The sequence below is a fragment of the Octopus bimaculoides genome, chromosome 4, assembly GCF_046866305.1.
Source record: "Octopus bimaculoides isolate indiv1 chromosome 4, ASM4686630v1, whole genome shotgun sequence".
Lineage (NCBI taxonomy): Eukaryota > Metazoa > Mollusca > Cephalopoda > Octopoda > Octopodidae > Octopus > Octopus bimaculoides.
The window spans coordinates 61,458,054-61,470,161 of NC_142931.1; positions in this window are offsets into that span (position 1 = coordinate 61,458,054).

The window sequence follows — 12,108 nt, forward strand, 5'->3', positions numbered from 1 at the left end:
CCATAAAAAATATACAGTATATGGCACTGGATATACTATATATACAACTGCTATAGATAGCAGTATATCTAGCAAATACGTATGTAGTAATGTATGTCTCGATGTATGAATGTATGTTTGTGTGTGCGCGCGCGAGTCCTAGATACGATTTTAAACTTGTGGAGCTCTGGTTCGGAAGTATGTATGTATGTATGTATGTATGTATGTATGTATGTATGTATGTTTGTGTGTATGTGTGTGTGTGTGTATGTGTGTGTGTGTTCTAAATATAACTTTAAACTAGTGAGGCTCTGGTTCGGAAGTTCCAAGGTTTTGAGGAGTATGGAATCACATCTAAGCCACATTTATTCCCAGGTCTACTCTAATTCACAATTATGGGCTAACAGCAATTGGAATGACAATCCATCTGAGCGCGTGGATGCAGAAGTTCTTTAAACATTCTTCTATTTCTTCGACGCCTGCTATTTCTACTTTTCTTGTCGCTATATTCAGCGTTCGATAAGTAATTATTTTTCTTTCCGACTTCTTTGCTACTTCTTGGGGGGAGGGGGGGGTCAATCTAAGGCATCCTCCTTTCTTCTTCAACAGGTTATCAAATTTCTTGTAGTCTATGTCTTTCATTTTCAGTTCCCGCACCTGCAGTAGCTCGGCTGTCAGGTTTCTGCCCGTCACCGCAGCATAACTGCCTGTCTGGACCTGTGAATTCATATCTCCGTTATTTACCGCTTCACCCATAAATGGAGAAGCCAAACAAAATCTTCAACAATTTCACAAATGCAACACAATATTCAACAATTCAACAATCCAACAGTACATCAACTCAACACTTCTGCAATTCAACAATTCAGAAACTCAAATAAAAAGTCGCAACTCACATCTGTGAGAATCACCAGCTTGGGATGAGAACTTACCCCACTCGCAAAATACTATATGCTTTTTCCAGCAACAAATCGTCGATGATCTCGAAAATGGAGAAATAAGCTATATTAAATCTCTGACCGAGATGTAAAGAGTAGCAATACGGAATCGTAACATATAATTGCCAACCAAGTGTGACGTCCTATATGGGACAGTGCTATTTTGCGAGTGGGATGAGTTTTCATCACTAGCTGGTGATTAACACACGCTGAAGATGGGTAATCACCCTGAAACTCGAGTCCGAGTGTATCACGTAAGGTTAGGAATGGGAGCGATCACCACCCCTCGCAAATACTAATCGGGCACAGAATGTGTGTCGTTAGCCAGCTGGAAAAGATGTCTTCCTGGGGCTATAAACGTCAGTAGCACTGTCTCGTATAGGACGCCACACTTGGTTGGTAATTATATGTTGTGGCAATTATATGTATTGCTACTGTTTACATCTCGCTCAGAGATTTAATATAGCGTATATATATATATATATATATATATATATATATATATATATATATATATATATAGATAGATATATATATATATATGTGTGTGTGTGTGTGTGTGTGTATATATATATATATATATATATATATATATATATATATATATATATATATATATATATATATATATACAATATATATACATACATATATATACATATATATATATATATACTGACGTATATATTTACATATATATATAAACAAACACACACACACATATATATATATACAAATGTTTATATGTACGCATTATCTTTTGTAAAAATCCTACAACGTTGCAGTATATGACAGACAGATATGGTAGCTTTTATTGAAATACTCTAGATGGTACTAGATGTCAATGTCAAACTTATTACTTTTGATATATTTTTCCTGATTAAATGCTGCACACACACACACACATACACACGCACGCATGCGCAGTGTATGTATTTGTATGCTTTTAAGTGCAGCAAACAATAGCAAAGCCTGAGAGGAATCTTAGATTTCTATTGGTGGCTGAAAAATTTAGAAATTGTTTCTCGTTTCCGAACTTCTGACGGAGAAAATAATAAACAAAAATTTTAATACGTTTGGAGGATATTTAAAAGCAACAGTCAAATGACGTATCAAATTCTGTTTAAATAAACCTTATTCACAACAATGGAAATATATATACATAAGGAACGGGGAAATTGACACAGTAAAGTCAGGTGTAAGTATGTGTAGCTATCACAATGAAGGGGTTATGGGATGTTTTTGCAGGCAGTTTTGACTCCGCTTAATTGGCGTTGCTAACTGGCAGCTGAAATTTTGGTATCAGACTTTTTAATGTTTCTTCTCGTATTGGTTTCAAATTTTAGCACATGTCCAATAATTTCGGGTGAGGGAGTCAGTCATAGACTCCAGTACTCAACTGGTATGTATTCTATCGACCCTGAAATGATGAACGGCAAATTCAACCTCGACGGCATTTGAACTCAGAACGTAAAGACGAACGAAATTCTGCAAAGTATTTCGCCCTTATATGTTTCTTCTCATATTAATGATCTTCCTCATTTTGTCTCTCCCCTTTCCCATTGTGAGTAAGCATACCTTTCTATGTATATGGGGAGAGGGAAAGTGTTAATGTTAATCGTGCTCAATTATTGCTGTCTCCCTGTCTCTCTCACTCTTTCAATCTGTATGTGTTTATTTCTGTGGATGCTTTCCTGGTACCCTTCAAATTCTACTCAATATATGATTTAAAATTCTTTAAAAGTGAGTCAGAAAAGGAAATGCTCATAGACATTGTTAGCCACCTTAATCAAGTGGCACCAATACAACTGATACGTGTTACATTTGGACATTTTGCAGGTTGGTGCCTAATAACAAATTATATTGTCCTTACTGGATTACAGAACGTTGCAGTTCGTGACTAGGAAAAGTTGGCACGTCCTCATTGAAATATGGTTTATCGACATAGTACCACATTTTATTGACATAAAACTGGATTTAGTTCGAAGACATAACCATAACAGTAGTTACATATTGTTCATACGGAAGAGATCTTATGTTACCAGACTAAATTTCGAATATGCCTGAGAGAAGAAGATAAAGAGTGACGAATTATTTATATCAAGCTATGTATTATAAGTGGAATTATTTATATCGGGTTATATATTATAGTGAAGGCGCAATGGCCCAGTGGTTAAGGCAGCGGACTCGCGGGCATAGGGTCGCGGTTTCGATTCCCAGACCGGGTGTTGTGAGTGTTTATTGAGTGAAAACATCTAAAAGCTCCACGAGGCTCCGACAGGGGATGGTGGCGAACCCTGCTGTATTCTTCCACCACAACTTTCTCTCACTCTTACTTCCTGTTTCTGTTGTGCCTGTAATTCAAAGGGTCAGCCTTATCACACTGTGTCACGCTGAATATCCCCGAGAACTACGTTAAGGGTACACGTGTCTGTGGAGTGCTCTGCCACTTGCACGTTAATTTCACGAGCAGGCTGTTCCATTGATCGGATCAACTGGAACTCTCGACGTCGTAAGCGACGGAGTGCCAACAATATATTATAAGAAACGTGGAGACGCATGGCTTAGTGGTTAGGGTGTTGCACATAAAAGATTGTCGTTACGATTACTGGGCCTGGTGGTGCGTTGTGTTCTTGAGCAATACACTTCATTTCATATTGCTCCAGCTATCTGCTGGCAAAAATGAGCAAGCCTGCAAAGAACAGGCTTTTCGTCCAGGGGTGAATGTATAACTTGCAGAACCTGGTAAACCAGCCTTATAAGCGGATGGCTTGGGAAGGACCTTTGATTTTTCTTTTAATTATTAGAAGTGAAAACAAATTCCTTTATGTACAGAAAATGGATTAGTATACCCAAGAATACACAGAGTATGAATCGAAGAAAGCTTCGTTCAAATTCGAGCAACATGTCATGGTAAAAATGGTTGCTGATGTCCAGAGCAAAATGAAAGTGATTTTAATAAAGTTCTCACGTGTGACAAAATTCGGTTAAGAAAGAATAATATTGCTTCAGAGTAAAAAATGAAAAAGAAGAGAAATAACAAGACGTTTTCTTAAATGCCAGACAAATCTCTCTAAATCACAGACAAAAGATTAAAAAGGAATGACAAAGGAAAATAATCATGATAGAAAAAGAGACAGCGAATGCAACAATCCACAAGTGATTTCCGTTGAGAAAATTCTTATGCAATCAGAATTTTGTATAAAGTAAGAATATTAAAAGTTTCCTGGAAAACACCCAAGGAAAAAAATTGTTGGTAGAATGTATGTATGTATGTTTGTATGTATGTATGTATGTATGTATGTATGTATGTATATTGAGTGTATGTATGTATGTATGCATGTATGTATGCATGTATGTATGCATGTATGTACGTACGTATGTATATTGAGTATATGTATGCATGTTTGTAAGTATGTATATATATGTATTATATATATGTGTACACACACACACACACACACACACACACACACACACATATATAAACATAGTATATAACTTCACTATTTTCAAAACGAAAAGAAGTATTCTTCTTTCTGTTGTTGTTGTTGTTTTTGTTGTTGTTGTTGTTGTTGTTGTTGTTCTTCTTCTTCTTCTTCTTCTCATATCACCATCGTCGTCACGACCACCACGACCATTACAACGACGACGACGATGACGACGACGACGACGACGACCACCACCACCACCACCACCACCACCACCACCATTATTAGTAGTAGTAGCAGCAGTAACAACTGTAGTCATACTTGGTTCAAATAGACATGCAACTTCACTTGTCCGCATAATTAAGATATTTACCAATTATATCCGAAACAAAAGCATATTATTTGAAAACACCTGAGACTTTTCTCTCATATTCAGTGATGAATAATGTTTGTTATCATTGGAATTTAAACATGATTGTATTTGTATTTACATTTAACCCATGACAACATTTTCAAAGCAACACGGTTAAATATATCGTCACAAAAACAGAGAAATTGAATTTCGTATCGGAACGTAAATATTACAAAATGATAAAATGTAATGACTTTTTAATAGACAGCAAGAGTAAAACAGTAACAGCAGTGCGAACATTCTCAGTGATATGCTAATACACATACACTCACACACATACACACGTTCACACACATACTCGCGTTCACGCACATACACACGTTCACGTACACACGGTAGCATACGTGATTCTACACGCATACACACACATACATACACACATACACGCACATTGTGTGTACTAAATGAACAAAGCAATGAAAAGCAATTTCTCATTCCCTAATGCAGCTACAGCATGCAAATTTGAACATGACTCGATTGACTGAGAAAAAAATCTGCTTGGCAGACTTTTGTAACCAAAAGAAGCACATCTTTGCCCAAATATTTCTTCTACGAAAGAACTAGAGAAGAAGAGTGTTACATATCCACCAAAACTCTATCATAACAGGAAATAGTCATACCCAAATGGATTTAGATGCTTTATGTTCAAACAAACGCAGAAAATGTTCACAGATACATCAAACTCAAAGACAAATGGGAAGGCTCTGATTTAATCTAGCGTGTAGGTTCTCCCTAGTAAAAGGACTAGATCACCATATTTGTTTTTCTTCTGTATTTATATTACATCTTCATTATCTGTGCTCTTATATAATCATTTATGTTTTGAAATTATTTCATGCATATTTAAATTTAATCTTTCTTAATACACTGCATAACGTCTTTGACACTCCTTACTTTCTATATAACTTTATTTTCTTTGTCCCTACATATTTTGTAACGTGCATTTTGATTACTTAAATGAATGTCTTCTTGGAAATAGTAAAAATGTATTATTATTATTATTATCATTATTATTATTATTATTATTATTATTATTATTATTATTATTATTATTATTATTATTATTGGAGAGTATTGTAGTTCGCTTGAAGCATTGGGTATTGTTTGTAAAGAATAGAAAGTTTAGAATGGTATAACAATGCAATATAGAACAAAAATTGGACTATATACCTGTTGTAATTTGGTTATCTATAGTCCGATGATATTTCGGAAATACAATTCCTTCTTCAGATCTTCTTTGCTGGAGTCTCTGCAATAAACTCCAGCAAAGAAGATCTGAAGAAGGAATTGTAATTCCGAAATATCATCGGACTATAGATAACCAAATTACAACAGGTATATAGTCCATTTTTTGTTTTATAGTGCATTGTTATACCATTATTATTATTATTATTATTATTATTATTATTATTATTAGCATTATTATTATTATTATTATTATTATCCTCTCCTTTCAATTTTGTTTCCATTTCTTGCCGAGTGTCTTCCCGGCACCTAGGGCGATTATTATTATTATTATTATTATTATTATTATTATTATTATTATTATTATTATTGTTATTATTATAATTATTGTTGTTGTTGTTGTTGTTGTTGTTGTTGTTGTTGTTGTTGTTGTTACTGTTGTAGTTTTGAAGCAAACGAAAATCTTTCGATTCGTTGCTGAAAGAGTTACATAAAGTTTCGTATGATGGTTTTTCCTTTATAATTTTGTAAGCTGAAAATGATCAAACGTTTGAACGCCTACTCGAAGATATGAGACAGAGAAAACACCTGTTTTTTTTTTAGACATCTTAGATTTTTCCTGTTTATTATATATAGTATATTACACAAGAGGTGGGTTGTAAAAGGTTTTGACAAAAATAAAAGTAGCACACGATACGTCTACTCTGAAAATTATGAAATAATTTTCCATCGCTTACGCAGTCACAATTTTATATACAGAAACTGAATTATGTACGACATAAATAAAAGTACTACTGATTGGTAGTTGACACTTGGTTCGTCGACATCGTTTGCGGCACTGCACAAGCAGACTTTAAGGACGATGATTACACGGAATGACATGTGGTTGGGTAAGTTTTGTATGGTCATGCAGATTATGATAAACCTTGACGAGCACGGTCCCAGAGCTATTTCTCATAGCCATGTAGGAAGAGAGGCAAATGTACAGGACAGAAAGTCCATCAGTTAAACGTGTGTTACCTCAGATATCTGTAATAAGGGGAGATGTATTAAAATAGTGTAGAATATTTTCTCCATCAACTCGCTTTTACGTACAAATTTGTACGTAAATATACGCACCCCTTGTAATTACTTTTGTAGCACGTTGTTTCAGGTAAGAAACTGCAAAATGAATTATCAACTTTGCCTTTGATCCCTTCGGAGTCGATAGCATAAATACTAAGTTAAGTACAGTGAACGATTAAACCCTCCCCTCAAAATTACTGACCTTGAACCTGAACCAGAAACTTATTGTTATTATTATTATTATTATTATTATTATTATTATTATTATTATTATTATTATTATTATTATTATTCTTTTATTCTTTTATTCTTTTACTTGTTTCAGTCATTTGACTGCGGCCATGCTGGAGCACCGCCTTTAGTCGAGAAAATCTACCCCAGGACTTATTCTTTGTAAGCCTCGTACTTATTCTATCAGCCTCCTTTTGCCGAACCGCTAAGTTACGTGGACATAAACACACCAGCATCGGTTGTCAAGCGATGTTGGGGGGACAAACACAGATACACAAACACACACACACATACATATATATATACATATATACGACGGGCTTCTTTCAGTTTCCATCTACCAAATCCACTCACAAGGCTTTGGTCGGCCCGAGGCTATAGTAGAAGACACTTGCCCAAGGTGCCACGCAGTGGGACTGAACCCGGAACCATGTGGTTGGTAAGCAAGCTACTTACCACACAGCCACTCCTACGCCTGTCCTTTTTTTTCTTCTTTCTTCAAATTTTCTTCCATTTCTCGCAGAGCGTTTTCCGTACACCTAGGGCAGAGAACCTCATTGTATGCATTCCCAGTTTACACACGCAAATTCACAGGCAAAATATGTATTTAAAAAAAAACAAAATAAAAAATAAATTCATGAATGGATGTTGTTTTCACAGCGATAATGCTCTTCTCAGTACATGAGTCATTTCAGTTAACACGATTTTTTTGCACTTCCTGTAGGGATGGTAAGCCTGGTATCATTTTCAAATAGGTTTCAGTACCTTTTTTATCATTCTTAGAGATCCTACAATAACTGGTGCTGTAGTCGCCTTGAAGTGCCACATTTTTTCAATTTCTATTAGCAAGTCTTTATATTTACTGATCTTGTCAAATTCTTTCGCAGCAAAAAATGTTTAAGAATACACATATTCTTAAGCATACATAATTTTACATATATATATATATATATATATATATATATATATATATATATATATATATATATATATATATATATATATATATATATATATATATATATATATACATATTCTTAAAAATACATATTCCTAAACTTCTTCGCACGTTCCAGGAAACGGCCGTAAGACTATTTCTATTCGCTTTTGGGTTATTGTGAACTGTTATCTCATCAGCTTGAACTCCTTAATTTATCTGTATGTATTTATGCAATTACTTATCTGACTTTGATTTGGGCACGGAATTACACTATTATATGTATACATATGTTTTTGTATGTTATGTGTTCGCATGCTTATAATGGATTATATGTGCCTTCTGTGTTTAGATATGTGTCGGCTTTGATGAGGAGTATTATCGAGCTTGGAACTTGTCTCTTTTAAATTAATACTTTAATCCAATCGCTCAATAAATTGAGCCACGCGCTGTTGTTTCTTGAAAAAAGTTCACCAGCATAAATTTTCATTACCTATATATATATATATATATATATATATATATATATATATATATATATATATATATATATATATATGTGTGTGTATGTGTGTGTGTGTGTGTGTGTGTGTGTGTGAGTATATATACATTACGTATATATATATATATATATACACACACACATACACATATATATGTATTTATATATATTTGTGTGTGTGAGTGTGTATGTGTATGTGTATGTCTGTGCGTGTCTGTTTTTGAGTATACACATATACATACATGTATATATAAATATCTCGCATATCTTGCATGGACGTAGACATTTGTCATTATCCATGCAATTTTTTTAAAATTCGTTGTATTTTCAGACAACAATACTAAACCCTCGATTAGACGAATCAATTTGTGCCTAATGAAATTTGTGTTTGTTTAGTTACCATTCTATATACAAGTATATTTTACCAATAAAAATAGAGTACATGCGGTAGAATATATTATTTATTTATACTGAATTCTTTTTCACGAATTTCAATTTTCATACTTCAACAATCGTGAATTTTGTTATTCAGACTGATTTTTATATACTTTTCAGCCAGTTCATTCTTTTCTCTACGACTGACGTCTTCATTCGCTGATAGTTATTGTTGTTTTATTAAGGAGATGCCTTTTGTTGTCGTCGTTTCATTTTCCGATTCGTTGGTTGCTTATTTCTCGTTGTTTTGTTTAATAGTTTTTTGTCTGTATCTGCCTTTTGCTGAAGTGATTCGCATCTTGATTTGATAAAGTTGTCTTCGGGACTACTTAACAAATTCTTAAATTATCCATGTTAAGTTGCTACAAATATACGTGTTTGTGTACGTGTGAGTGCGTACATTTGCATTTTATATCTGATGTTAAGTTGGTTAATTGTGGGTTAATTTGTCTTGTTTGTTCTGTTAACGTTGGCATTGCTTGGTTTCCACTTCTATTTATACAACTGTTCTTTCATTGAATGTTTACTGTTTATGATCGGACCAATGACTATGTTCTTATGTTGTATTATGATTCCAATAGTTTCATCGGTTGAAAACATCTATAATTACAAGACAAAAATCTAAGTAACCCATCCAGGACTATACTTAGACCATGGCCTCGCAATCTTTTGAAGTATAGACAACACAAATGCAGTAACGACGTATTGCATTGCTCTAAGAATTATAAAATTAACTGCCCCATTTAATCTAGTAAATATCACAGCTTCACTTAGGAGAATAACAATGTAATTTGAACATTTCTCACTATTAAATCTAAATAATTCACCTCAGTTATCATAACAAATTATAAATGTTTTCTTTGATCCCATTTTAGTTGTAAATTGCTGCAAGCGAGTAAACTTAAATTTATTTAAATTGCTCAGTCATCTCCAGAAATTAAAAACTGCATTCTTAAAGCTGGTATGGAAAAAAAACCTTTAGGCAACAATAGTGAAACTGAGAAACACTAACAGAAAGAGATAAACCAAGGTTATATCTAACCTTGCCACCTTAATAGAAATAATAGCCTTTCTACTGTAGGTACAGGGCCTGAACATCAACAAAAATCAGCATTGCTTGGAACAGAAAGAATTCTTCACAGGGTTTTTGGAGCATGACCAGTAAACAAGTGTCACCTTAGTCTGCAAAATAAGCTGTGAGATTTCATATAATAATAATAACAATAATAATAATAATAATAATAATAATAATAATAATAATAATAATAATAATAATAATAATAATAATAAACTATTTTTCTGGAGCCTGTTTAGTGCAACTTAAGAAAACAGCGTTATTAGGGGCAGCTAAGATACTGAGGAGGGTTCTTGGCATCTAAGGCTACTTGTTGTAGCCCGATGTTAGGATTCTTTTCTTTTCCAACGGTCTAATCTGTTGAGTGCATATGATAATAATAATAATAATAATAATAATAATAATAATAATAATAATAATAATAATAATAATAATGGTTTCAAATTTTGGCACAAGGTCAGTAACTTCGAGAAGGAGGTAAACCGATTTCACCGACTCCTGTACTCAAACAGGTACTTATTTTATTGTCCCTGAAAGGATGAATGGTAATGTCAACCTCTGCGGAATTTGAACTCAGAACGTCAAGACGTATGAAATTCTGCTTAGCATTTTTCCCGGCGTGTTTACGATTCTGCCTGCCCACCGCCTTAGTTATCATTTCTTCTCTGCTATTGGCACAAGGCCAGCAATTTCAGGAGACGGGGTAAGTCGATTACATTGACCTCAGTGCTCAACTGGTACTTATTTTATCCGTCCCGACAGGATGAAAAGGAAAGTCGACCATGGCGGAATTTGAACTCAGAACACAAAGACGGACGAAATGCCGCTAAGCAATTCGCTCAGCGTGCTAAACTATTCTACACGCTCGTATCCTTAATAATAATATTAGTAATAATAATAATAATGATGATGATGATGAGGAGGAGGAGGATGATGATGATGAGGATGATAATAACAACAACAACAACAGAAATAATAATAATAATAATAATAATAATAATAATAATAATAATAATAATAATAATAATAATAATAATAATAATGATAATAATAATAATAACAAGGATAATAGCAAGAATAACAAAACCAACAACACAACAACATTGACAACAACAAAACTAATAATTATCGTAATTATTATTGGACAACAATTTCAGGGAAAAAAAAATAGAAAGATTTCACAGTTACGCTTCAATTGCCATGACAAAGAAATTATATCGACAAGCATCAACAAGCCGGGCAACAAATTTAATAGAGAAGTAAAGCTTTAGTGTAGAAGGAAAGTATTGGCAGTTTACATCTGCCATAAATCAGTGACGGAAAGCCATTCGTGGAATATTATTAGGATTAATTAAGACAAAAATATCAAGTTCCGCTTCAGCTGATGCACAGAGAAAAATCCCAGAGTTTCACTTCAGATAACATGAAATAAAAATCCTGTAATTCTTCAGTTTGACTAAACATAATCATCTCCAAGTTATGTAGCGTTATATACTTGTGTGTGTGTTTGTAAATGTTCATAAGGGAAACTTATATTGCATATGTGTATGCACACACACACACATACACAGGCACACACACAAACGCACACACACACACATGAGTGCGCATACATATATGTACGTATAATATTTACGCATACAAAAATAGACACATGCACACACACACTCTCTCTCACACACACACATACACACACATACACACACACATGCCCACATATATATATACATATATATATATATATATGCATATCAGTTAGCAGTAATATACTTAATAATGCATAAATATAATTAGAAATTAATAAACTTGATTAATACTATACATACATAATACATATATATATAAATATATATATATATCTATAAATATATAAATATATATATATCTGTGTATATGTATATATATATATATATATATA